This window comes from Nipponia nippon, unplaced genomic scaffold, assembly GCF_047370975.1.
Source record: "Nipponia nippon isolate SJK-2023a ecotype South Korea unplaced genomic scaffold, ASM4737097v1 scaffold_5, whole genome shotgun sequence".
Taxonomy (NCBI): Eukaryota; Metazoa; Chordata; class Aves; order Pelecaniformes; family Threskiornithidae; genus Nipponia; species Nipponia nippon.
Window position 1 is genome coordinate 15,999,780 of NW_028262369.1, and position 12,795 is coordinate 16,012,574.

Here is a 12,795-nt window from a genome sequence, read left to right on the forward strand (position 1 = left end):
GACGCGCGCAGCCGCCGGTTCCGCCTCCTCCGCCGCCTCCCCCCCCCCGACCGCCGCCATGTTGGATGGTGCGTGTGGGTGTCAAACCCAGCCAGAGGCGGCGGCGGCGGCGGCCGGGCACCGGGACACCCCCTCCGCGCCTCCCGCGGTCCCTTCCCCGCTCCTCCCGCACCCTCCGCCACGCAGCGCCAGGTCAGTCCGGGAGCCGCGGGGTGCTCGGGGCGGAACGGACGGGCGGCGGCGGCGGAAGAGCCTCCCCCCGCCTTTCCCCTCAGCAGCGGGGTGCGGGGTGGGCGCGGGAAGGGCCCCCCCGGGGCTCCGGGGCTCCCCGTGGGGAGGGAGCGGCCCCCCGGCCGGCTGCGGGGCTGGGGCGGCGGCTGAGGGCCGCGGGGCCGGGGCAGGTGGGGCGGGGCGGGGGGCGCTGGGGTGGGGGGGAACGGAGCGGCCGGCGGGGCAGCCCCGGCGGGGGGCCGGGTGGCCTTTGTTGTCTGCGCGGGGTGGGCAGCAACAGTTACTGCCCATCATGGCAGCGCGGCGGCGGGGCCGCGAGAGCAGGGAGCGCGCCTGCGGGACCCGCCGGGTCGGTGCTGCCGGCGCGGGGGGGGCGGCGGCGATCGCCCCGGCCCTTCGCCTCCCGGGGTGCGGGCTCCGTCCCGCTGAGGCCCGGCAGCCGGCGGAAGGGCTTTTGCCGCCGAAAAGTTTCGGCCTGCCTCCCCGTGCCGGCCGATGGGGCCGGCCGCCTCCCTGGGAGCCACCTGGGCTGGGGCTGCGGGGGATGGCGGCGGCCTGCCCCGGCGGGGGGGCTCCCGGGCCGCGGCGGGGGCCTCCGGCTCGCAGGGTCCGTCCCCTCGCCTCTGCGTTATTAACCCTAATTGTGGCGGTGTGGGGCTCATTTTTTCAGTAATATAGTCGGTTTGGAAGCTGTGTAGTAGTGCTTTTAATTATTTTTTTTAGGGGTTTATTTTTTATATGTATACCTTTTTCAATTTTTACCGGCAGTACCTTTGATGCTACAGATTGGTCTTGGGTAGTCAGTGTGCTGCATTATATCAAGCATTATTGTTGTTGTGAAGTGTATTGAAACAAGAATTATCACAGGCTACCCACAATGGAAGTTTCCTGTTTTAAAGCCAATAAGGCATATTGATAACATTTAGTCTCAGTTTTATTTGGCCAAGGGGTATGTAATGCTTCCCCCCTCCCCCTTCTTAAGTATGGCATCATCGCTGATTGGAAAAGCTAAGTTATATTTAAAATTTACATGAATTGGATATGTTTCTTTTTCTTAACCTACTAAGAAAATATCCTGAATTATATACATACATTTTCAACAGGAGGCCTAAAATACTTGTTCAGGTTGTTAAGGTGTGTTGTGGATGTTATGGACTGTAGAGGCTGACTTCAGGAGTTCAAAATGTAAATCAGGCCACAAGATTAAGTTTTATTGTTCTCTCCACTGAAATACATGTTTTGTGGTAATATGGAACTCTTGCATAATTCCAGTGTGTTGCTGTGTGTTGTGTGAGACAAGGTCATAGAAAATTGGATTGTTAGGATGTAAAATATGGGATGTTAGAATGATTTTTGATTAAAAATATAAATATATTGTAATGATACCTTTAGCCAAATACAGCCTATTTAGGAAGTACTTCTAAATATGTTTGTCTTGGCTGATTCTTGGATACATTATTTTTGAACAAACTCATATGTAGTGTTTTATTGTGAAGAATCAAAACTTTTGATAAATTTTCTGGTAAACTAGCTAGATAGAGTTTCAAAGATAATCTCCCATGTATTAAATATTTAACTATGTTATCAAAAATTATCAAGTACAAATTAACCATGAGTATGCATTCCTGGAGACGAAATCTGATAAGGCTGAATTGATGGCAAGTTATGCTTCAGGAAGTTTGACTTATGGGTGCTGATTGTAACTTCCTTGATGCCATAAAGTAACTACGTGACATCATTCCGCTGTGACAATGGTTCTCCTACACGGTAGCTTGACTCTTACATGTGCTGACAAATGAAATAAAACCTGCATTTAAGAAATGAAATATAATGAGATACTAACAGGATGGACCTCTCTCTTTAGAAAAAAATAATTGACCCCTTCTCTAGGTAGGAGCTAAGTAGCGCTGGATGGTATTTGGGCAGGAAGAGTCCTATCTGCGAGTTACTTGGTGGTCCTGTCCTGATAGGAGAAGAGGTATCGGCGACCTGGCTGTTGGGTAGCCTGGATGGTAATGTTCATGTTGTTTTTCACGTCCATTATTCCTACAGTCATTTTTAATGAATAGTTGACAAACATCTGATGTCCAGTGCAAGCAGCACTGTATAATGCAATGAGCATAAATGAATTCAGCTTGTACTGACCGCATCATTATTTACATAACTGGTTAATCATGCTAATTTTGTTCCAGCTGTCAGCCATTTGATTGCTTTAAAACTTGGAGCGTTTAAGAAGCCTCAAATCTTGGATCACTGCTGTGAAATGCCAAAGGCCTAATTTGTTACTTCATAAAAATGCTGATAGTCTTTCTTGATATAGAAATTGGTGTGGTTTTGTTTTTATTTTTTGTTGTGTTCGTTTTTTTTTGAGAGAAATCATTAAATTATAATCTGTTTTAGGAGAAATATATTACAGTGTAATTATGATATTAATGATCTTGCTTTTCTTAGGTCTCATACGTGGGATGAGGAAATGGCTATTGGTTTTGCCTGGTCTAGAAGAATATAAGTTATTCTAAAATCTTTATTTAATGACTGGTACTCAGGAAGCAACTTTCCAGTCTTCCAGTGCCATATTTGCAGAGCGCTAAATTGTCTCTTGGGATCTTGCTAATAGCAAATGAAAGGTGCTTGGTTTGTATGAAAGTCTCTGTAATGTTCTTTTTCCACTTTGCCTTGCTCTGATCTGTGCGGGGAAAGTATCGAAACGTACTAGTATCCTGCTGTCTTAAGTGCTTCAAAGAACAGCGGGTTTTTTTGTGTATTTCAGTAGCCTGGCTGCTCATTAAGAAGGCATGAGACACTGTGGAGGAGAACAACATGTATGCTGTCCTCTAGAATAAAACCTGCTAGGTCTAATTGTAGCTCCACTAGCATTGGTATACTTCACTTTGGTTACATACCGGTATGTGCTGAATCATAAAAAGTCCCAGAATTAATCCGTTTCGGTGGCTGTTACAGGATTGCTTTCCTATGGGGGGGGGGGGGGGGGAATTTAGAATGCTTGTATGTCAGAATAAGTGAATTCGGAGACCGTAAGCTTCAGGATGAATCTAGAACTATGTGGTTGTCGCAGTTGAACCTCTCGGTGAGTGGCGCAGGAGGTAGAAAGCTACAGAAAAGCTGGTCTTGCTTATTTATCGTTTTGCAAGTAACTGTTTTGTCTTTGGTTTTCAAATTTGGGATTTGGTTGATTTTATGACAATGCTCCAAACTACTGATAAAAGGCAAAATAGTTGGATCAAACCATTCTAAGGTGTGTTTTTGTAGGTAACTAGAGGTTGTAGGCAGTTTTTAAGGAGAGAGTAGCTTAAATTACTGAGACTGAGTTCCTTCAAACTGTAGTATGTATGTTCAGAGTTACCACAAGAAGTTAAATGTGTGTAAATATCTAATAGTGGAGTTTGTATGAATGATTATACTAATTAGAAAATCAGTATAAGCGTATTTTGTGTTTTCTAGTTGCAATGTCACTGGCAATTAGAGATGTTTACTAGAATTTGGTTTGTAATTCACTATTGTGCATTTCTATATGGAAATATTACTTTGTGTCACTATGCTTAGTGAAATGCTTTTCTTCTGTATAGGTAGTTTTTTCCTCATTTTTTTTGGTATTGTTACAAAAATGGAACTTAAAAATTGATCTCCGAACCAATGTCCTGTATTGCGTTGTTAATAGTGTGTCTATTTGTTCTCATGTCACACAGGGCTGTTAACATAAATGCCTCTAGGTATAGTGCCTTGAGCTTGAGTTCAAGGTCAGGCTTGGTCTGTTCACACTGCCTGTGCCTCAGCTTGCACGCCAGCTTGAAAAAGCCAGCTCTTTCCAGGTGGGGAAACATGAGTATAGAGCAGAGGAGAGCTCAGGCACGAGCAGGTCCCCACTGGCAGCGTGAGTGCAGCTGGCTCTAGCAGTATGACTGGGTAAAACCAGTCCCAGCCCAGAACTGGATACATCTCTGTGTTGGAGGCTCCCCTTATCTAAGTTTTATGGTGGAGGTGGCTGGGTAAAGTTCTAAAGAATCTCAGACTCAGTATGTGTCATTATCCTGATGCATACAATTTATTTTCAAGTAATAATTCTCCTTCCACGGCTAGGAGTATAGCTCCCTGAGCTGCCTAAAGTAATTAGTTGACATTTTTATATGAGACCTCTGCAGTTTTCTTCCACGTTGTTGACTGCTCCCATCTTTCTTCCAAGTGGTGTTTTATTAATGTTGTCTACGGTTGCTGGGTCTTCTGTCATGTAGTACTCGTACTAAATGTACAAGGCATGCGAAGTAGAATAGTTTTGGAGAGTGACCCAGACAGGAGAGCACTTGAATGCAATGGTACAAACCTGTCTTTTAGACTTCTATCTCCTCCTACTTTCTTGCCCTCATAATTACCTTGTACTTTGCACATGTATACATCTGTTTTAATGCTTATTTGAATAGTAGCACTGGTTCCTTTCTCCAGTCGAGTCACTACATGTTTCCTATGGCTTGGATTTGATCACTTTTAGACCCAATGTTTTGGTGGATGTTCTTTTCCAATGGACATTTCTGTTCTTATCCCTTACAGTAAAACATTAATCTGTAAATCATTTGCTCTTTCATGCTTACAGTGCAGCAATTAATGAACAGTACTTTTGCAAGTTAAAACTTTTTTTTTTTAAAGTTCAGAGCTGCTTATTAATTTGAAAATACGCCAGGCACCTTACCTAGTGATGTTTTATGTCCGTCCTTTGAGACAGAAATCAGAAGACTCGCTTGCCTTGTTTGTTTTTCAGTGTAGCAGTAGTTGTAGTCATGGCCTGTTGTTCTAGAAGTGACTACTTAAAGGTAGACAGTGGTGTCTGGGGGTCATGGCTAAAATGCCGCATTTGTTTCTTTAGAGAAATTCAACAGCCAGACATTAATTTAATCTCCCTGCAGTAAACCTTACAGAGACTTTCCTGCAGTTCTGAAGATGTCAATTACATAACGTAATGTCTTCTAAAATCAAACCACTAGTTTTCATTATTTAAAAAGCAGAAACCCAAGCAGAGCGAGCTCTGTACTTCTGTTTGTTTGGGTCTGTTCTCTTTGGTCGAGTTTTGCCACCGGGAAACGCTATGATATATGTTGTGCCCATGCTAATTAAGTGTCAGCATGGGCGACAAAGGTGCTAGTAATGTCAAGGATGCTCTTTTACAGTTTTTTCTTTGCTCGCTTTGAAATCATATTAATTTCTAGACTTAACATCAATTTAGTATAGTTTCTGAACCTTTACAAGGGCAGTGGTCTTTTCATAGCTTTGCTAGAACAAAGACACTTTAAGAATCTTAATAGAGAATTGTATAATCTTATGACAACTGCTCCTGACTGTTTAAATCACTTCCTTGTAGTTAAATAAGAATCTGTCACCAGCTATTTCTTGATTGTAGTTTTTGTCAGATGCAATTTACCCCCCTCTGTGGTTTTGTTATACTTTTTTTTTCTGATTGTGCAACCCTTAGATTGGCAAGCAATTTCTTTCTCAAACAATTCTTCTGACTTCATTGGGACTAATCGCATGAGTAATTGCTCACGGGTGTAAGGGTTGTAGAGTTCACAAATAAGACCTTTGTTTGTAGGACCCCATGGACAAAAAACACTAAAATAACGGATATATACAGTTCTAATACTCCTTAGGGAAAGGCAAAACAAAGTATTTTTAAAAGCAACTTCCTCCCCTGAGGCACAGGTACGAAAGACTCCCTCAAACATCTTTCCTGGTAGGTGGGAAATCTGTTCTCAAGTGGCTAGTTGTGTGTTGCTAACTGGGTGAACAGGCCCCAAGCAGCATCTTAATTTTGTCATTCTCCTGATTTTTATCTTTTTTTCTTTTAGCTGTGAGGATTTCTTCAGCCAAATCTGTTGACCCAATTGCTGCTGCAACTGCCTTTCTACTAACTTTCAGCTCTGTTTGGACAGGGATGAGGCTTGTGACAACGGCAGTAAGGCATAGATGTTTGATCTAACCCTATGAAATCAGCCGAAATTTAAGATCATAAATTAATCCTTATCCTTCAGTTCTAAATAGAACTATTTTTAACACGCCTGCCTGATCTCTGATAGATGGTCAAGCAGAATGTACTGTGTCATCTGGTATATGTAAAGGGAAGCACTTGAATTATTATTTGAAAAACAGAAATTTAATGTTTTTAATTATTCAGTTAGCTAATTAATCAGTGAAACACCCTACCGTTTTGTGACATTGCTAGAGTGTGAAGAGTAATATCTGTTTAGAGAGGTCTGAATTGTGCATTTCCAGCAGGATTCAGATCCAGGGAAGATCTGGTGAATCTTTAAAATGCCCCTGCCCAGGCATTCCATCATTTGATAAAATCCTGTTTCTGTAATGACCATTTGAAAGCATAAGACTCGCATCTGTTCTGCTATCTAATGAAATATTTGCCTTCTGAGCCCATGCTGGCTTATTGCATGGTTTTATGATTGCTTCTTGTAATACTATGCTTCTTGCAGTGATTTTTTTTTTTTTAAGGGCTTGGAATGCTTATTACTGATGAGAAGTGTTACTATTTTTTTGCTGCTGTTGTTGAGCAGAGTTCATTAAGTTAAACTTTGTCTACCAATTTAGGATGGTGCTTCTCAGAAAGTAAAGATAATGCCTCTGTTGGAATATTTTTAGATAAATAGCATAGGTGACCCAAGTACTTTTCTTAGAAGTGCACAAATGCAGATCAGAAATCAATATTTAATATTGTAGTTTTAGTTTTTGAGAGACTCTACAACTTCATGTATATTTTTAAAGCAGAAATTTCTACATGCTACACAGAAGAATAGGAAGACTGTCATTGCACCAGACTACAATTATGTAGCCCATGTTTTTTATACTTTTTCAGCAAAGCAACTGCTTTCTGAAGATTTTAAGATTGGTACCTGGGTGACTCTTCTGAAAGATATTTGTGTTTATATGTTTACTGATTCTCTTGGGAAGATTTAATAAGGAAGTAAAATACAGGAATGTTTATAATTGTTTTTACTTGGCTTTCAGAATTCTTAAATTTAGAGAAGCTGAAGTATAAAAGGTTGTGTGACAGCAAAATCACTTTTAAACTGTTTTATTGCAGAGAAGCACTGAGGTATATCATCAAAGGATGTGAGGGATTTTTAGTCTGCAAAACTGCTTAAGTGTTGCATTTAAAACTTACAAATCGCTGACCCCTTTGTGAAACACTGAGACAGACTGAAATGTCTGGCTTTTTTTTACGTTTGGCTACCTAGTGAATAATCTCCTTTTGCCTAGCCTGCTGGTTTAAGCACACTGAATAGTATAATTGACATTTTGGTGTCTATCTGCCAACTAACAGTGTCTGCATATATTTAATTTCACAATAATATGAACATATGATGCCTCCAAGAGAGTATTTACATCGGCTTTAAAGGACAGAACATTACATAAGTGAAGGTGCGTAGCGCTGGGGAGTGCTCTGCATGGTGGGAGCTCACTGCTCACGTTGCAGGCTGTGGAAATGTCGAAGAGGTGAAGAACAGCAGGGTGGCTTTGTAGGTTGTCTCCATTCTACTGTTTTTAATATGCTTTAGGAGGGGTTTTCTGTTCTGCGGTTTATGGTCTAGATCAAGCAAAGTATGTAAGCACGTATTTCACTTTAAACGCGCGAGGGATCTGTTGATCTGGGACTGGTCATTTACTTACAGTCGGTGCTGAACAGGGCACATCATTTGCTAGTAGTTAGCTTTCCAGGTGTAAATGCAGGAAACATGCTTGAACATCCTGAATGCAGAAATATTTTTGTTATGTACGTGCCAGCACAAAATTGTGTCTGGATGCCTTGGGACAGAGCCAGATTTTTAATCTTTTTTTTTTTTTTTTTTTGGTCAGCTTGGATAGTGTATATAATACTATAGTGCCTTTTCCTGTCACTGGAAATGCTGATTTTTAGTTTTATTTTAAGAAGGGATTTCTTTTTCTTATTCAGAAGAAAAATAAAGGAGGAGGAAAGTCTGTGCTTGTTTTTCTTTCCCCCCCCCCCTTTTTTTTTTCTTTTTTTAGTTTATGCTTTATAGAAAAGCCTGAAATATGCCATTGAAACTTTGTCTCTTTTGTCTCACAAATGCAAAGTTTAGAAATTGAGCAGTGGAAGGTGGGTAGGGGTTGGAGGTAGTGAGAGTAAGAGAACGGGAGAAACTGGTGTACGTTACCTTGGTATTAAAACAATGTGCTCACAGTGGGATTTTTACCAGGTAGCAGAACTGGTAAATTACATATATATGTCTGTGTGTCTGTGTAGATGCATGTGTGTATAAACTGGAGCTTGAGCTGATCAAATCTATAATGGTAATGCTGTTGGTACAGGCAAAGCTTTACAATTAAAAACACATTCAGTGCCTGTCAAACATGTGAAACGGATGTGTTTTTAAATGTTATGAGGCTCGTGCTTCCCTGAAGCCAGAGTAGTCTTTTGTCAAAACTCCTATTGTAACTATTTTAATAAAATATGGTGACTTTTGCATTTTCTCCTTTCATGGGAAACCAGAGTAAAAGAGAACTAAGCCCCGCCTGCTGCTTGCCTGCTAAACAGATGCAAATAAGAGCCCCCTCCCTCCTGGTTGCATCCTCTCTCCTCGTGGGTTTCTACATTGTTTTGATTAAAGCGGTTCTATTGCCAACTCCCAGCCCAGAGGGCAGGTGAGAGGAAAAAATCCCTGATTACAGCTCAGTGATTAACATATCTTTCTGAGTTTGTAATGTCATCGTTTCACAGAAAACAAAGTTCCAGGAGCTTCACAGAGTAGAGGGTTGTCAGAAAGGCAAACATCAAAGTGGAAAGAAAAGAGGAGTTTATTTAAAATATAGTAGAAAGACTTAAAACATTCATGCTAACCTATGAGAGCTATTAAAAATTAAAAAAAGCCTTTGAAGCTAAGCATTAAAGATTTAATAGTATTAATTGAATTAAGCCGTGGGAGTTAAGGATATGTAGACACATGTGTAAGTGTATGTATTCTAAGACATTATCTATATTAAGGAAGCTAAGGTATTGAGAATTGAATTAATTGTACTCGGTTTATAAAGGCTACCTTAACAAAAACCTTTTTATTCTTGGACTTAGAGTAGATACCATTATAACTGAAAGTGTAAACAAAAGTGCAATGTACTTACTATAATTTTTAAAACTGCAGTGAAGCAGAGAAGACCAGACTTAGCATACCCGAACAAGGCAAAACAAGCGAAGTAGTTTCTGATCTACACTTTAAGGATAATTTTGTTTCTTTATATTATTAAGTCTGATTTTCTTTTTTTTTTTTAAAGAATAAATACCTTTTCCTTTCACCGTTATGAGAACAATAACTTAATACCATCGTACTCCATAATATGGTTTCTTCCCTCCTCCTTTACCCCCTGACACGCTGCCTGTAGTCCCAGCCACAGGTGTGGGCTTTTTTTGGTAGTTACACTTTCATGTTAGTTCGTAATGTATTTTCTCTTAAGACTGACTGATTTTGGTAGTTTTTAGCTTTTCGTATGTTTAGAACTTTCCACTGTTAGGAAGACTTCTTGCTGGAGTAAGAAGATGGTCCCTCCACAACTTTGTAAATAGATAACAAAGAAAATATTGGAGTCAAGCCTGTGGCACTGTAACAATTGCAGTAGCCTGGCCTTGAAGGAAAAATGTGTGGGTTTTTTGGGTTCTTTGCAAAGTGAAAACTCAATGTAAGACTTAATGTGTTTCACCTGGATGTTAACAAGCTGTGAAAAGCCAGGTCCTTGTGTTGTTTGCAGAAAAATGAGCAATGAAAGCTTTTGCAAGTGTGCAGGTGGCTTGGCTGGGGAAGATGATGTCCAGAGGGGAGCAACATCAGACGTTATTTGATTGGCATGCAAATACTGGTGTGTAGAGACACTACCAACCTTGTCAAGAGGGATAACAAAATTGAGGGTGATCTTAATACATTCATTTTTCCTCCTTCAGGAAGATGGTTGCTGACAGTGTAAGGCGGGTTGTTTGAGCTCTTCATGCTGCAAATGTAGTTACTAAATGATTCAGCATGATACCGTACCCACGCATTTTAGCAATATTGATGAATTCACTACCCTTCTGTTAGCTGATGGATGTTAATGGGCCAGAATTTCATCTGTACATTTGGACTAGATGGAATGCTCTGGAATGGGTGAGTTTTTAAGTCACTTACTTGTTCAGTTTATAAATCTAAAGAGAGAGAAAGTTTTAATGACTTGCCTTAGAACAGTGGTTAAAAGAATAATCAACAGTGCAGGAATACCAGGCAGCTATGGGAGGTACAGGTAGTAGTAGTGCTACACAGGGGATTTACTTGCCTTTTTTTTTTTTTGCATGTCCCAAGCTATAATCAGCTGCTTCAGAAATATCGGAGGCTTGAGTTTTGGATTACACGTGGTAGGTATTGTCTTCTATGTTTGGACTCCTTACAGGGTATGTGGAGTCCTGAGGACACATACAGAGTTGCTGGTTGCAGAGTATCAAAGCTAAGAGAGTATAACATGTTCTCTGCAAGAGCCGACTGGAAGAAGATGACCTTTAATAATGGAACAGGCACAGATGCCTTTTAGTAACAAGTCTTTGTCATCCTCTTTGAGAAGAGCAAGCTAACTCCCACTCAAATAATTTTCTGTCTAAATATCCAGAATAGGTAAGAGAGTACGTAGAATATTACTGCTGAAGGATAGATTCAGAAAGCTTGAGGAATTTTTACGATGACAGCTGAAAATATCTGTATATCTGCATGGGAGAATGTGGGATTCACTGGCATCTTCAAGCCAGATTTTTTTTTTTCCTAATTCCACAAAAATCAACAAAATAATAACAAATCTTTGCATTTGTGAATAGGGATGATTCTTATTAGTGCCTGAATGAAGGAATTGGAAAGTTTTAAGTAGCATAATGAGGGAAATCATTATATCAAATGTTCTGGGTGGGGTTTTTTTTTGGTCTTCTAGTGATTCACTTCCATCAAAGATGAACTTAAGAATATAGCTCAAAATCAGGAAATGGGGCAGCACAGAAGTAGACCAAAGTGACAAGCAGTATTTTTGAGTGCTATTTCATGGTAAGCATAACCCAGTCTAAATCCAGGCTGCTGATGGCAGGGTTGTTGTGCCCTCTCCTCTGGCTGCACATACTTTCTGCCTGGCAGCGCTCCTTTGGATGAAATTGCTTTTCCTGCCAAGGTAGTGATGCTAGGTATGTTAGACAGCTCTGTTAGGAAGAGAGAAAAGAGGCAGGGTTGTTTGGAAGAGATTTTGGGAACTGCGTGGTGTGTACAGTATGAAAAGACAAAAGATACGGAGGAGTAAGAGGGAAGGCTGAACAGCAAGTGTTGCAGGACAGATAGCTAAAATCAGTGTGTAAAAAGGGCAGGGCCAAGATTTTAAGATGCTGGCCAGTTTTGAAAGAGTAGAGGACTGAATTTTCTTCTTTTCTGTGGCTGTCTTCAACATGAAACAAAGAGAATGTGAGTTACTAGCAGCTAGATGCTAAAATACGATTTCCCAGAAAGCCCACTGTTTGCAGTTCTTGCACTGTTACCCATTGAAGGCAAGCCCCAGGTCTAAACCATCATCTTTAACTTTACCACCAATTTGAGCTTTCAAGGTGTAGCTTTACCTTTTGCCTTGTGAAATGTAACTGTAGATTGCTGTTGAAATGAATGTTACTTCCCGTATTTGTGGTGTACTTTAGAATAATTAGAGTGACCTTGGGATTAATTGGTTTGGTGACCTGATCTGTCAGAAAACCCAGCTATCCATCTCCCCGCTGCCTCCCCCGGTTTGTCAGGTCAGCTCGCTGAACTGATTCTATCTCGAGATCTGGCGTGAGGGGCAGGGAGGTGGCATGTGATGGTGGCAGAGCAGGTAGGAGCAGGACGTGGCCTTCTGTAGCAGCCCTCAGCCAGCTGAGAATAAAGTGTAACGTGAAGCCACATCCTCAGTTCCTCTCTGAGCCTGACTGCTGAACAGTAGAGCCTAGTGTAAAACCCTGGTTTTTGGCCAAAACGTTCCTCCAGTGGGGTACATAGAGGATTTTAGGATACGTTTACTGCTTTGCAATTTTATAGCAACTTAATTAGTCATGAGCATACAACTGCATGTAGCTTAATGTCTGAGCGTTAAAATAACCTTATGTTAATTGTTGCCAGTTATGATAGTTGAATTAAGACCATGTGTTGACTTTTCAAGATGAATGTGCAAGTATGGTGGCTGTGAGGGATGGCACTTGAAGTTTTATCCTGTGCATGGGCATCAATGAATGTAGGTAGGATATTAAATCAATCTCAGTTTTCTTTACGGGCTTGTAGTTTGTGCTAGCAGCCAGTGCACTTAACAACTGTAACTGAAGAAAATAGTAGTGTTTTGGATGTATGGACATGTATGGCTTTGAAGATCTTGCACTGTTCCTTGGAACAATCCTTTTCATTAGAAATTCATGTCATAAAGTATAAGTATTAATTAGTCTCTCAGCTTCTGCAAATAGTAACATGGAGAGTTAAACTGTTGTTTTTCCCCTAATCTTTGTCATGATGAGCATTTGCCTTTGGC

General features: G+C 41.1%; 1 protein-coding gene across 4 annotated transcripts in view; it reads left to right on the forward strand.

Annotated features, from left to right (window-relative positions):
• The first annotated feature begins 25 nt into the window (after positions 1-25).
• The window catches only part of EPN2 (epsin 2), a 47,498-nt gene continuing 34,728 nt past the window's right edge, over positions 26-12,795 (forward strand). For 3 of the 4 annotated variants that reach the window (XM_087732852.1, XM_087732856.1, XM_087732857.1), the window contains exon 1: positions 26-192. The gene's annotated coding sequence lies outside the window, so the exon portion shown is untranslated. Of the gene's footprint in view, positions 193-2,121; positions 2,244-12,795 lie in introns of all 4 variants that reach the window. The other variant, XM_087732853.1, reaches the window with a different exon arrangement.